Source organism: Saimiri boliviensis, chromosome 5 (assembly GCF_048565385.1).
Source record: "Saimiri boliviensis isolate mSaiBol1 chromosome 5, mSaiBol1.pri, whole genome shotgun sequence".
Lineage (NCBI taxonomy): Eukaryota > Metazoa > Chordata > Mammalia > Primates > Cebidae > Saimiri > Saimiri boliviensis.
In genome coordinates, this window is record NC_133453.1 from 82223005 (window position 1) to 82234571 (window position 11567).

Here is an 11567-nt window from a genome sequence, read left to right on the forward strand (position 1 = left end):
AAAAAGGAAAAAAAGCTATCTAACTCGGAGGGCATGTGTTCCTGATTTGTAACCCCACCTACCCTGCTCCTGCTCATTAACCCTGTTGTACCCAGGTGCCAATGCTCTGCCTGAGGAATTTATCACTGAAGTTAACGTTTCAGCTTTAAGATGTAACAGCTTAAAGAAGGGGCTCGGTGTATCCTCCTCACTTCCAGAGATGTATATGTTTAGTTACTTAGAGCGTTCTTTCAGGAGGATTCAATGTGTTTCTTTGTAAGCCAACTACTTTTTGTGTGTGTGAATCCATCTGCTTTTATTATTATATTCAATAAACATAAACTTAATTTGTCATATTGCTACAAAAAGTTTCTAAGCACTTTGTTATGGTCTGAATGTTTATGTCCACTCAAAATTCATATGTTGAAACCTAATCACGAATGTGATAGTATTAGGAGGTAGGGCTTTTGAAAGTGATTTGATTATAAGGCTAGAGCCCTCATGAATGAAATCCACACTCTTAAAAAAAGAGACCCCACTGCCTTGCCACTCCACAAAGTGATGGTATAATGAGAAGGTGCCATCTATGAACCAGGAAATGGGCTTTCACCAGACTACGAATCTGCTGGTACCTTGATTTCTGATTTCCCAGTCTCTAGAACTGTGAGAAACAAATTTCTGTTGCTTATCAGTCACTTAGTCTATGGTATTTTTCTACAATAGCATGAACACAGTAAGACACATTCTCAGTTTCAGTACTTATCTCGTCACGAACCAGCAAGAAATAGTTTGAGGACACACCAGGACTTGGACCAGATTTGGAGTGACGCTAGTTGACTGGTAGGGTAGTGGCTCCCCACAGGCTTCTCATTAGAACCACTTGAAACAAGATTCCCAAAACTCCGATCAATTGGTGAGAAAGGAGGTGGAGATGACAGTGTATTAAAATATATATATATATTTAACAAAGCTTTCCAGGTCTTTCAAATGTGCAGTTAAAGTTGAGAAACACTGGTCTAGAAAAAGATGTCTCAATGTTATTATTATTATTATTTGGTTTTTGTAACACTGCCCATGGGACGTTTAATTTTAGGTGTCTACTTGACTGGGCTAAGGAACACCCAGAGCACTGGTAAAGCATTATTTGTAGGTATGTCTGTGAGGGTGTTTACAGAAGAGACTGGCATTTGACTTAGTGCAGTGAGTGGGGAAGAGATGCCCTCACTCAATGTGGGTAGGCATCGCTATTTTGTTGAAGGCCCAGATAGAATAAAAAGGCAGAAGGAAGGTGGATTCTTTCTCTCTTAGTGAGCTGGGACATCTTTCTTCTGCCTTTGGACAAGAACTTTAGGTTCTCTGACATTGGAATCTGAGGCTTGTACCAGTCTGCCTCCCAAACCCCCACATTTCCCCCTAGGTTCTCAGGTCTTTGGCCTTAGATTGAGACTGATGCTATTGGCTTCCCTGGTTCTCAGGCCTTTGGACTCAGAATGTGCCACGTTACTGGCTTTCCTGGTTCTCCAGCTTGCAGGTGGCCTAACCTGAGGTTTCTCAGCCTCCATAACCACATGAGTCAATTCCTCTAATAAACTACCTCTCATTTATCTATCTCTATGAATCCTATTGGTTCTGTTTCTCTGAACAATCCTGGCTAATACAGTCTACAACTTGTGTGGCATTCCTTCCCTGACAAATAAAGTACAGTCTAATAAAAACTATGCATTCCCAGAACATCTAAATCAGAATATATACTTTGACATTGCCAGTTATAAAGATTGTCTACAGAGTTTAAGAAGCACTGCTCAGGACAACTCTTCTCCTCTCTGAGGAACTCTGAGTGAGTTGTAGACAGCACTGCTATTCATTTCTCTAGTGTGGGGAGGGTCTAGCTTCCATGCTTTGAGGTAAACTTAGGTTTCTAATGGCTTGGGAGGGGATGGAGAGATTCCAATTCTTGATACGTATGCATTACCTTTTACAGCATTTGGCCTTTGCACCACAGGAGGGAATGCAGGTACATGCAGCCATGGCAACATGTTTGCTGAGTCCCTGATTCTCCTCTCTGTTCAGTATCTGCTCACTTCAACTTGGAATATCCACATGGATGGCAGCATCTATGGTTCACCCATTTCCTGTGTGCACCCCTCTCTCAACTTATCATCATTCCAATATCTATTGGGCATATTCCACAGATCAGGCCGTGTGTTGGGTGTTGAGGGACACTAAGCAAAAGGACATAGTCCTTGTGCTTGAGGACCTCATGGTTTATTGATTGACACAGACAAGTAGGCATATATGTTCCAATATGTAATAAGTAATATGGGAGAAATAATATCCTTGATTCTGTGGGGACAGAGCTTAGTTTTAGGAGGCATAGATGATTTTTGGATAAGCTATTCTTAGACTTGAAAAATGAATAAGAGAATAATTACCATCACCCATATTGTAGTCTGAGAAAATCACTATTAGTTAGATGGTGAAAGGCAGATAAATTAGCAAAAGCATAGAAATGAAGAGAGAGTATAGTTCCTTGGGAAAGTCCCAAGTTTTTGAGAACTAGCATGACTGAAAACACAGGCTTTAGTGTTCTTCTGCATACATGTATATTCGTGTGTGTGTGTGTGTGTGTGTGTGTGTATATATATGTGTGTGTGCATATATATGTGTATGTATATATGTGTGTACATATGTGTGTGTATATGTGTGTGTCTATATATATGTGTATGTGTGTGTGTGTATATATATATACATATATACATGTCTCAAGCACTTTGCTAAGTTCTTTCCATTGACTATATCACTCAATCCTCACAAGAATCTAATGGGAAGGAGAAAATTACAATTTGTAGTCAGCAAATGAAACCTTAGAGAGGTAAAGCAGCAGTAGAGATTGGAGGAGTTGGGTCTCGAATACACGACTGTACGATGCTGTAGTCCCTGTGCTTAAATATCACACAGTACTGCTTCTCTAGCTGTATGACCTTGCAGGCTAGATAATTTTCTGTGGCTACTGAGCAATAAAAAAATCCCTGTGTTTTGCAGGTTAATGTGAGAATATTTAAAAACGGTTTAAGTTATTGTTATATTGAAGTTACTCTGTAAATATTGACCACTACCATTCATACTGTTGCTAATACTTTGCTGTAGTAGGAGTGTCAGGTGCATGTCAGTGGCAATATACCAGCTCTTCCCAAAAAACAAGTAGAAAACTAGTGACTAACATGATGCTGGCAATGGGGAAGAAATATATCTTATTATTTTGTTTTATGCTTGCTATTCTTATTTCCTTTAACTGTAGATTTAACCAATGACAGTTGTTCACTGTGAACTCACTACATGCCCAAAACATGAAGTTGGTCACATTGTCTCTGCCCCCAACAACCTTAAAACTCCCCTCAATAGAACACCATGAGCAAAAAACAGCACACATATTTAGCATCCACATTCCAAAATAAAGTGAGAATCTTTTTAGTATCATGGAAAAATGGTTTGCATTACAATATTGTTTTAAACATGAAAATAGAATGCTTTGAAATTATTTTACTTGCATGATTCAATCTTGTCCAGCCACCATCCCACCCTAAATGGCAGTTGGAATTACTCAAATGTCTTTTAGGAAAGTCAATACTTGTTATATTCTATGCTTAACAGTTTAAAACACTGTTTGAAATATATTCTTGTTTCCATATAAGTTTTGTCAGAGAGTACTGATTTCTTTTTATCCTTCCTGGGGATTTCTTTTTTATCCCTCTTGTGAATCAAAACACAAATTACTTGCAACAGGAGAGCAACATGTCAAGAAAATTAAAAGGCAATCTTGGCTTATCCATCATGAGCAAAGCAACATGTTAATCTGACTTAGTCTTCAATCTATCTGACATACAATTCAGAATGAGAACTGAAGAGTAGGTAACAGAGTAGGGAAACATTGGTTAAATATCCTGGAAATGGAGGAGTAGATTGGGTTGTCAGACCTGATCTGAAATACTGACTTGGCCACTAATAACATATGATCACGTATGTGTCATGCATCACGAAGCTCGTGTAAGGTTCTCTTCCCAGTCTCTTTCTGGTCTTTTCCCTTGTGAGTTTATGATAATCTGTGATGAGGGTAGAAGTTTGTTATAAGCCATGCCACTGACTCAACACTATGGGTCTTCAGGGACTCAGTAACAATTTCTGTGGCCCCTATAGCTGTACATCGCTCTCCTTTTTCTTCTCTTTTCTGACACACATGCTGTTTCATGTCTCAGATCAATGAATTGTATAGGTTAAAAGGAATAGAAATAAAAGGATACTAGGAAATTCTACCTTTTCATTAACATGCATATTGCCCAGCACATGACCCTTATATATTGGTAAATGATGGTGCTTCTAAAATTTTAGTTGAATTAATTTTTATGTTACCAGCAGGAAACTAAATATGTAAGTGGGTTGTTTATTTGAGGTACCCTACAGTTAGGGAGCCTGGCTTGTCATCTCAAGTGGTAGAATGCGAGTAGCTTTGGCTGGTCAAATTTCTCAAGAATCTGCACATACTTAGTTGGAGATGACATCCTTTTGAAAATCTAGAGTTATGAATTAGCCTTGGGAGACATTTAGAGACATTTGGTTTATTTCAATTATCAGTCTGGCTCCAGCTCGTAGTAAAAATCTAAAAACAGACTTTAGTTTCTTCTTCTGTAAAATAGGTACAATAGTAGGAGAACTTGCCCTCTATTCTGTTTGGTTGTTGTCCGGATACTCATATTAAGAGCAACCATTCATTGGGAATTTACTGAGGGCCTGCCACTAGTCACTGGACATTTTCTCATTTAATCCTCAACGTTTGATTTTCACAGACTAGATCATAAACTGTCCAGCAAAACAGATCTTCATAAAGTTAAAGTGAAAAGTGTATCTATGTTATATTCTCATGGCAGATATCTTTGAATCATCCTTATTGTTAATCAAGTAGGAGCTCAGTAAACACTGCTTTATATCTAGCCTTAAATCTCCCTAATGGAAATAAAAAAATCTTAGAAATACCGGTTCCAGCTCTCTGGCTTTGTATCTAAAGTTGCTTTCTCTGGGTATTTGAAAGTTTCTTGACTATGTGAGCATATCCTGAGTTACTAATATCTGTTTTAATTTATGATCTCAACTACTCACCCCTAAGTGAAAAGAAAGATGTAAAAGGGAAATTAATTTGAACATATATTTCATAGAGAATAATGATTATCCACAGATGCATCACTGAATTTCTTTTTTTCTCAGTTTTGCTGACTATAATTGACTGATAAAATTGTATGTATTAAATGTTTAAGGTGTACAACATGATTTTTGATAACCTTATACATTGTGGTATGATTGTGTCAATGAAGCTGATCTCCATCATCTCACATAATTACCTTTTTTTGTGTGTGGTGAGAACATTTAAGATCTACTCTCTTAGCAAGTTTCAAGTATACAATATATTATTATAAACTATAGTCATCATGCTGTGCATTAGCTCCCCATAACTTATTGGTCCTGCATAACTGAAACTTTGTATTCTTTGACCAATATCTGCCAACCTTCTTTATTCCCCAGCCCCGAGTCATCACCATTCTACTCTCTGCTTCCATGAGTTCACCTTTTTTAGCTTCCACATATGAGTGAGATCATGCAGTATTTCTTTTTCTATGCCTGTCTTATTTCACTTAGTGTAATGTTCCCCAGGTTCATCCATAGCATTGCAAATGATGGGTTTTTCTTCTTTTTAAGGCTAAATAACATTCCTCTCCCTCTCTATCTCTCTCTCTCTCTCTATCTCTCTCTCTCTCTTTCTCTCTCTCTCTCTCTCTCTCTCTCTCTCTCTCTCTGTGTGTGTGTGTGTGTGTGTGTGTGTGTGTGTGTGTGATGTCTATAGGTATGTATATTGTATTTTCTTTATTCGTTCATCTGTTGATGGATACTTAGGTGAATTCCGTATCTAGGGTATTGTTCATTGTGCTGCAATGAATGTAAGAGTGAAGCTATCTCTTCAAGGTACTGATTTAATTTCCTCCGGAAATATACCCAGAAGTGTTATTGCTGGGTCATATGGTAATTCTATTTTTTAGTTTTTTTTGAAGAAGCTCCACACTGTTTTTCATAATGACTGTAGTAATTTACATGCCTACTCTCAGTGTACAAGTGTTCCCCTTACTCCACATCCTTACCAACACTTATCTTTTATCTTTTTCACCACAGCCATTCTAAAATATATGAGGTGTTATTGTATTATAGTTTTGATTTGCACTTCCTTGGTGATTAATGTTGTTAAGAATTTTAAAAATATACCTGTTAGACATTTATATGTCTTCTTTTGAAAGAGGTCTACTCATTTGTTTTGCCCATTTTAAAATCCAGTTGTTTTCTTGATATTGAGTTGCGCTCCTTGTCAATCAGTAGGAGCCCAATAAACATGGTTATATATTTGAGATATTAACTCCTATTCAGATGTATGGTTTGAAAATACAGTCTGTCATTCATAGGTTGTCTTTTCATTTTATTGTTTTCTTGTCTCTGCAGAAACTTTTTAGTTTCCTGCAGTCTCATTTGTCTATTTTTCTTTTAGTTATCTGTGCTTTCAGAGTTCCAAATAACCACCACTCAGACCAATGTCAAGAAGCTTTTTCTCTATGTTTTCTCGTAGTAGTTTATACTTTTAGGTCTTCTATTTAGGTCTTCAATCAATGTTAAGTTGATTTTATACCACAAAGAAATTAAGCAAACAAGCCTATTTACAATAGCATAAAAATACTTAGGAATAAGTATTTTTTAACCAAGGAGATGAAAGTATTTTTAACCAAGAAGGCGAAGTACCTGTGCACTGAAAACTATAAAATATTGATAAAACAAATTGAAGACATGAACAAATGGAAAGGTTTACTGTGTTCACAGATTGAAAGAATTAATATTGTTAAAATGTTCATATGAACCAAAGTGATCTATAAATTCAATAAAATGTCTATCAAAATTCTAATGGCATTTTTTACAGACATAGAAAAATATCCTAAAATTTGTATGAAACCATAAAAGATATTGAATTGTCAAAGAAATCTTGAGAAAGAAACACAAAACTAGAGGCATCATACTACCTGACTTCAAAAATATACTACCAAGCTATAGCAATCAAAATAATATAATACTGTTTTGAGACAAGCCTGGGTGACATTATGAGACCCTATCTCTACAAAAAATAAAAAAATTAGCAGGGCATGGTGGTAAACTCCTGTGGTCCTAGCTACTCAGGAGGCAGAAATGGGAGGAACACTTGAGTTCAAGAGCTCAAGGTTGCAGTGGACTAAGTTTGTACTGCTGTACTCCAGCTTGAGTGACAGAGCAAGACACTGTGTCAAAAAAAAAAAAAAAAAGAAGTATGAGACTGTCATAAAATCAGACAAATAGACCAACAGCACAGAACAGACAGCCCAGAAATAAATCTACAATTTTCCAATTAATTGTTCTTTGACAAAACATCCAAGACTACATAAAGTGGAAAACTAGTTTTTTCAATACATGATGTTGGGAAAACTGGATATCCACAAGGAGAGTTAATTTCAGCTTCTTCAGACTTCAGACAACACAGGATGAAGAGACTATTCATTTGGAGAATTTAGATGGAAAAACCAAGTTAATATTAATTATGATTTTTTAATGATATTAATGTGATATTATGTTTCTTTCAAAATTCTCTCTCTCTTTTAGAGAAGAGACAAGTTGTAACAACCGAATAATAACATCCTGTGAAACAAATTCATAAAAGAAAATAGAAGTTTTAAAATCATATTCTAAAAGGCTGGCATTATTGCAATAGCAACAGGGAGAGTAAAAATACAAATGGAAATATTATTCTGAATGGTTACAACTTCTGGCAGTCATTTAAACCTTGGTGTATGTCTCTTTTTAAATAAGATTTGGAAGCTGACTAAGAAATGACCTTATTTCCTAAGACCAAGAGAATCAGGATACCCTTTAGATATTTGTTCTTTAAAATGGTTGCCTACATTAGTGATAAATCATAATTGGTTAAGCCTGAGTTTAAAGAAAAAAAAAAAAAACAAGAACCCTATCATTGAAAGATAATTTATTGTGTTTAGATCATAGTTTTCATTGATTTTCGAGTAGTGAGGCTAAGCCAACATTTTTGCTATACTACTTTACAGGTCCCTAGTCAATTTTTACTTAAAAATATTTTAGTTTAATTAGGAAAAATTTAGTAACTTTAAAAGAAAATCATTGAGTGTCTTCCTTGGACAAGGAACTGTGCCAGTCATTAGAATGAAGAAAGTAAGCAGGTTCCTGAAGGACAAATTGTCAATGAGCCCAACACTTGCAACTCATAATCTTAATTAATTGAGTTATTAGTGTTGGTTAATTATGGATTTGGGGATAAAAAGAGAAAATAGCTCTGGGTGGCTCTGTAAGAACTTCAATAACTTAAGCAGGAAACGTAGGGGGAACAATGATAGTTTGAGAGAAAATTTCAAATTTAAACATGTTGGATTTGAAATACATGCAGATTTTTAAACTAGGTATATATTTGAAAAATACTTATGGAGTACCGACCACATACTAGACTAGGCCCTGTGCTAAGCTTTGGAAAAATAAAGAAACTGAAGCCATAATTTAGTGTAGCTGCTTTCATTTGTGATTGTGTGCATCAAACATTTCATGTGAAGGGTTGTTAAAATATAAATTCTGACTTGCTCCCCTCAGAGATTTTGAGGTTGGGTGTAAGGCCTAGCAATCTGGATTTTAACTGAAATATAATAATTCTGATAGAGTTGGACCATGACCCATACATTGAGGCTCATGGGTTCAGTGGCAGAAGTATATTAATATTAAAATAAGAAAACTGGAGTAGCTCATTTGGAGGGGTGTTTGGAAAGGTGTCCTGTGGTGATGACTGAGTATGAATTCCCCTTGTGGAAAGGGAGAGGGGAATTTAGGAAAAGCAGTCTAGGCAGAGGTAGGCTGGAAGCATTGAGGGAGGAATGCATAAGAAGAACATAAATGGGTAACTATGATTTGCTTGATAATACTAGATTTTACAGTAGATTGGCAAGCAACGAGGTAAAGATTGTTGGCTGAGCTCGAGTTGTATTTGTTCAAGATTTTGGATTTTTACTGTTCAAGGGATAGAAACTTTTATTTTTAGATATGTATTTTATTGCATTTTAGGTTCTGGGGTACATGTAAAGAACATGCAGGATTGTTGCATAGGTACATACATGGCAATGTGGTTTGCTGCCTCCATCCCCATCACCTATATCTGGCATTTCTCCCCGTGTTATCCCTCCCCAACTCCCTATCCCCCACTGTCCCTCCCTTTTCAAAGTTGGAGTGTGATACTCTCAGGGTTTTGGATAGAGAGCGGCTGGGTGTATGAAGAATAAATTGAAAGCAAGCAAGCTGCAGGCTGGGAGACCAATCAACAGAAGTGCTACATATTTATTGCCCTTCTTTCAAGCAGTCTATAATCACATGTGGAATAAGATCTAAACTTTAATTGTGTGTGTTAATCTATTTAAGAGATAGTTTTCTAGATCAAGGGGAAAGACAAAGCAGGATCATTTCTACTAACACAGCGGGTCTTCATTAAAGACACAGTCTCTTAGAGTACACATAAGGCACAAACATACAAGCTATGTTCTCTCTTTATAAGGTTAAGGTGTGTTTAAGAAACTGCCAAAATGTCCCCAAAGTGCTTAGACCATTTCATACTCCCACTGACATTTTTCTGCATTTTCACTCATACTTAACTTTTTAATTATAGTCATTTTGTGGGTATATGGTGGTATCTATTTGTGGTTTTAATGTATGTTTCCCTAATGACTAATAATTTGGGGCAAATTTTTCTGTGCTTACTTGCCATCTGTCTACATTCTTTGGTGAATGATGTCTTCAAATTTTTGATGAATTTGTTAATGGATTGGTTTTCTTATCATTTAGGGGCACAAGGAAACCTTTAAGGATGATAGGTAGGTCTATTATCTTCATCCTGGTGATGCTTTCATAGGTATAGACACAATATCAAAATGTATTCAGTTGTACAACCTAGAAATGTGCAGTTCATTGTGTATATATTATACCTAAATAAAACTGTTAAAAAAAAAAAAAACTAAGGAAAGAATAAGGACAATTCCTGGATCAGAAAAAGAGTTCAGTGTTTTAGTTTCTTATGATTCCAAGCAGGAAAAAAGTGAGTGATACCAATATTATAGCTTGTAGAGCCTCAAGAAATGAGGTTCCTGCATCCTGGGTCCTAGGAAGGAGCTGCAGTTCTGGTCTCAACAAGGTCAGTGCGGAGTCTGTGGTTTGGGCAGTGCTGCCTTAGGCTGTTAGAGAGAGCAGGAGGTTGTGTGTTCCCTGTATGGGCCCAGCCAGATGCCCTTCTCACTCTGCTCCCTGGGCACAAAGTACCCACCAATTCATTTAAAACATTTAAATGGACGCTGGCCTCAAAGTTAGAGTTTGTCCCATTGTTTCTACATTCAAATTGTTGTGTTATGATTGAGTTGTATAACATTTAACATGAAGGCCTATAGGTTTCAATTACAGCACTGTTTGAAGAAAATATTTATAAATACGATATTTGTGGGACAGAGTTGCTCCAGACTCCAGGTTCAGGGTCAAGATTGTGCCAGGGACTCTTTCTAAGAATGATGGTAAGGGCTTTGGAAGTATAAGGAGAGTAAGAGTGGAGAGAGAGGGGAAAACTCAATGCTTAGGAGCCTTTGGTGAGTTAGAATTTCTCAGTGAGTGAGACAGCAAGTACAAAACAAATGAAAGATTTCTACTTGGGTGAGTGGGTGAATACTATTTTTTTCCCATGGGTCCCCATCTTTAGCACGCAGCAAAGTCACTCCCAGACTTCTGGCCCCGCCCCTAAAGTTTCCGGTTAGTTTTGGATGGAGAATAAAAATTTGCCTTTGCAAGTTCTCTTGAGGCTGATTGTACTAGCTGTGGGACCACACTTTGAGAAACCTTGGCTTTTGCTGAGAAAGGTGAGCCTAGATAAGTAATAAGTCTGTAGCGGGATGATGATAGTTTAGATTGTGGCTGTACCGGGTTTGAAGTGCCAATGGGATATTTGGTTAAAAACAGCTTTTGTTTAAAAAAGTTTTCTTGAATTTTAGGAAAGAGACCAGGCCTTGAGGTCTTTGTGGAGCTAAAGTACTCTATTTGATATTGTGTATATAAGATTACTCAGGTATCTATATGCCCAAGGGACACAAGACAAAAAAAGGGCTAAGAAAAACCCTAGGAAGCTCACATGAAGGGGGCAGAGAGAAACATATAACAAGAAAGAGACAGAGAAAAAGCAGTTAGAGAAAGGAGGAAGACTGGAAGAGAATAATCCCATAAAATTCCAGGCAGAAGAGAGTGGAAGATGGTTAACATAATCAGATATTTCTAAGAAGTTAAGCAAAATACATTCTAAAACTAGTTCTTAGCAGGCATGGTGGCTTATGCCTGTAATCCCACGACTTTGGGAGGCTAAGGGGGGCAGATCACAAGGTCAGGAGTATGAGACCAGCCTGACTAACATGGTGAAACCCCATCTCTACTAAAAATAC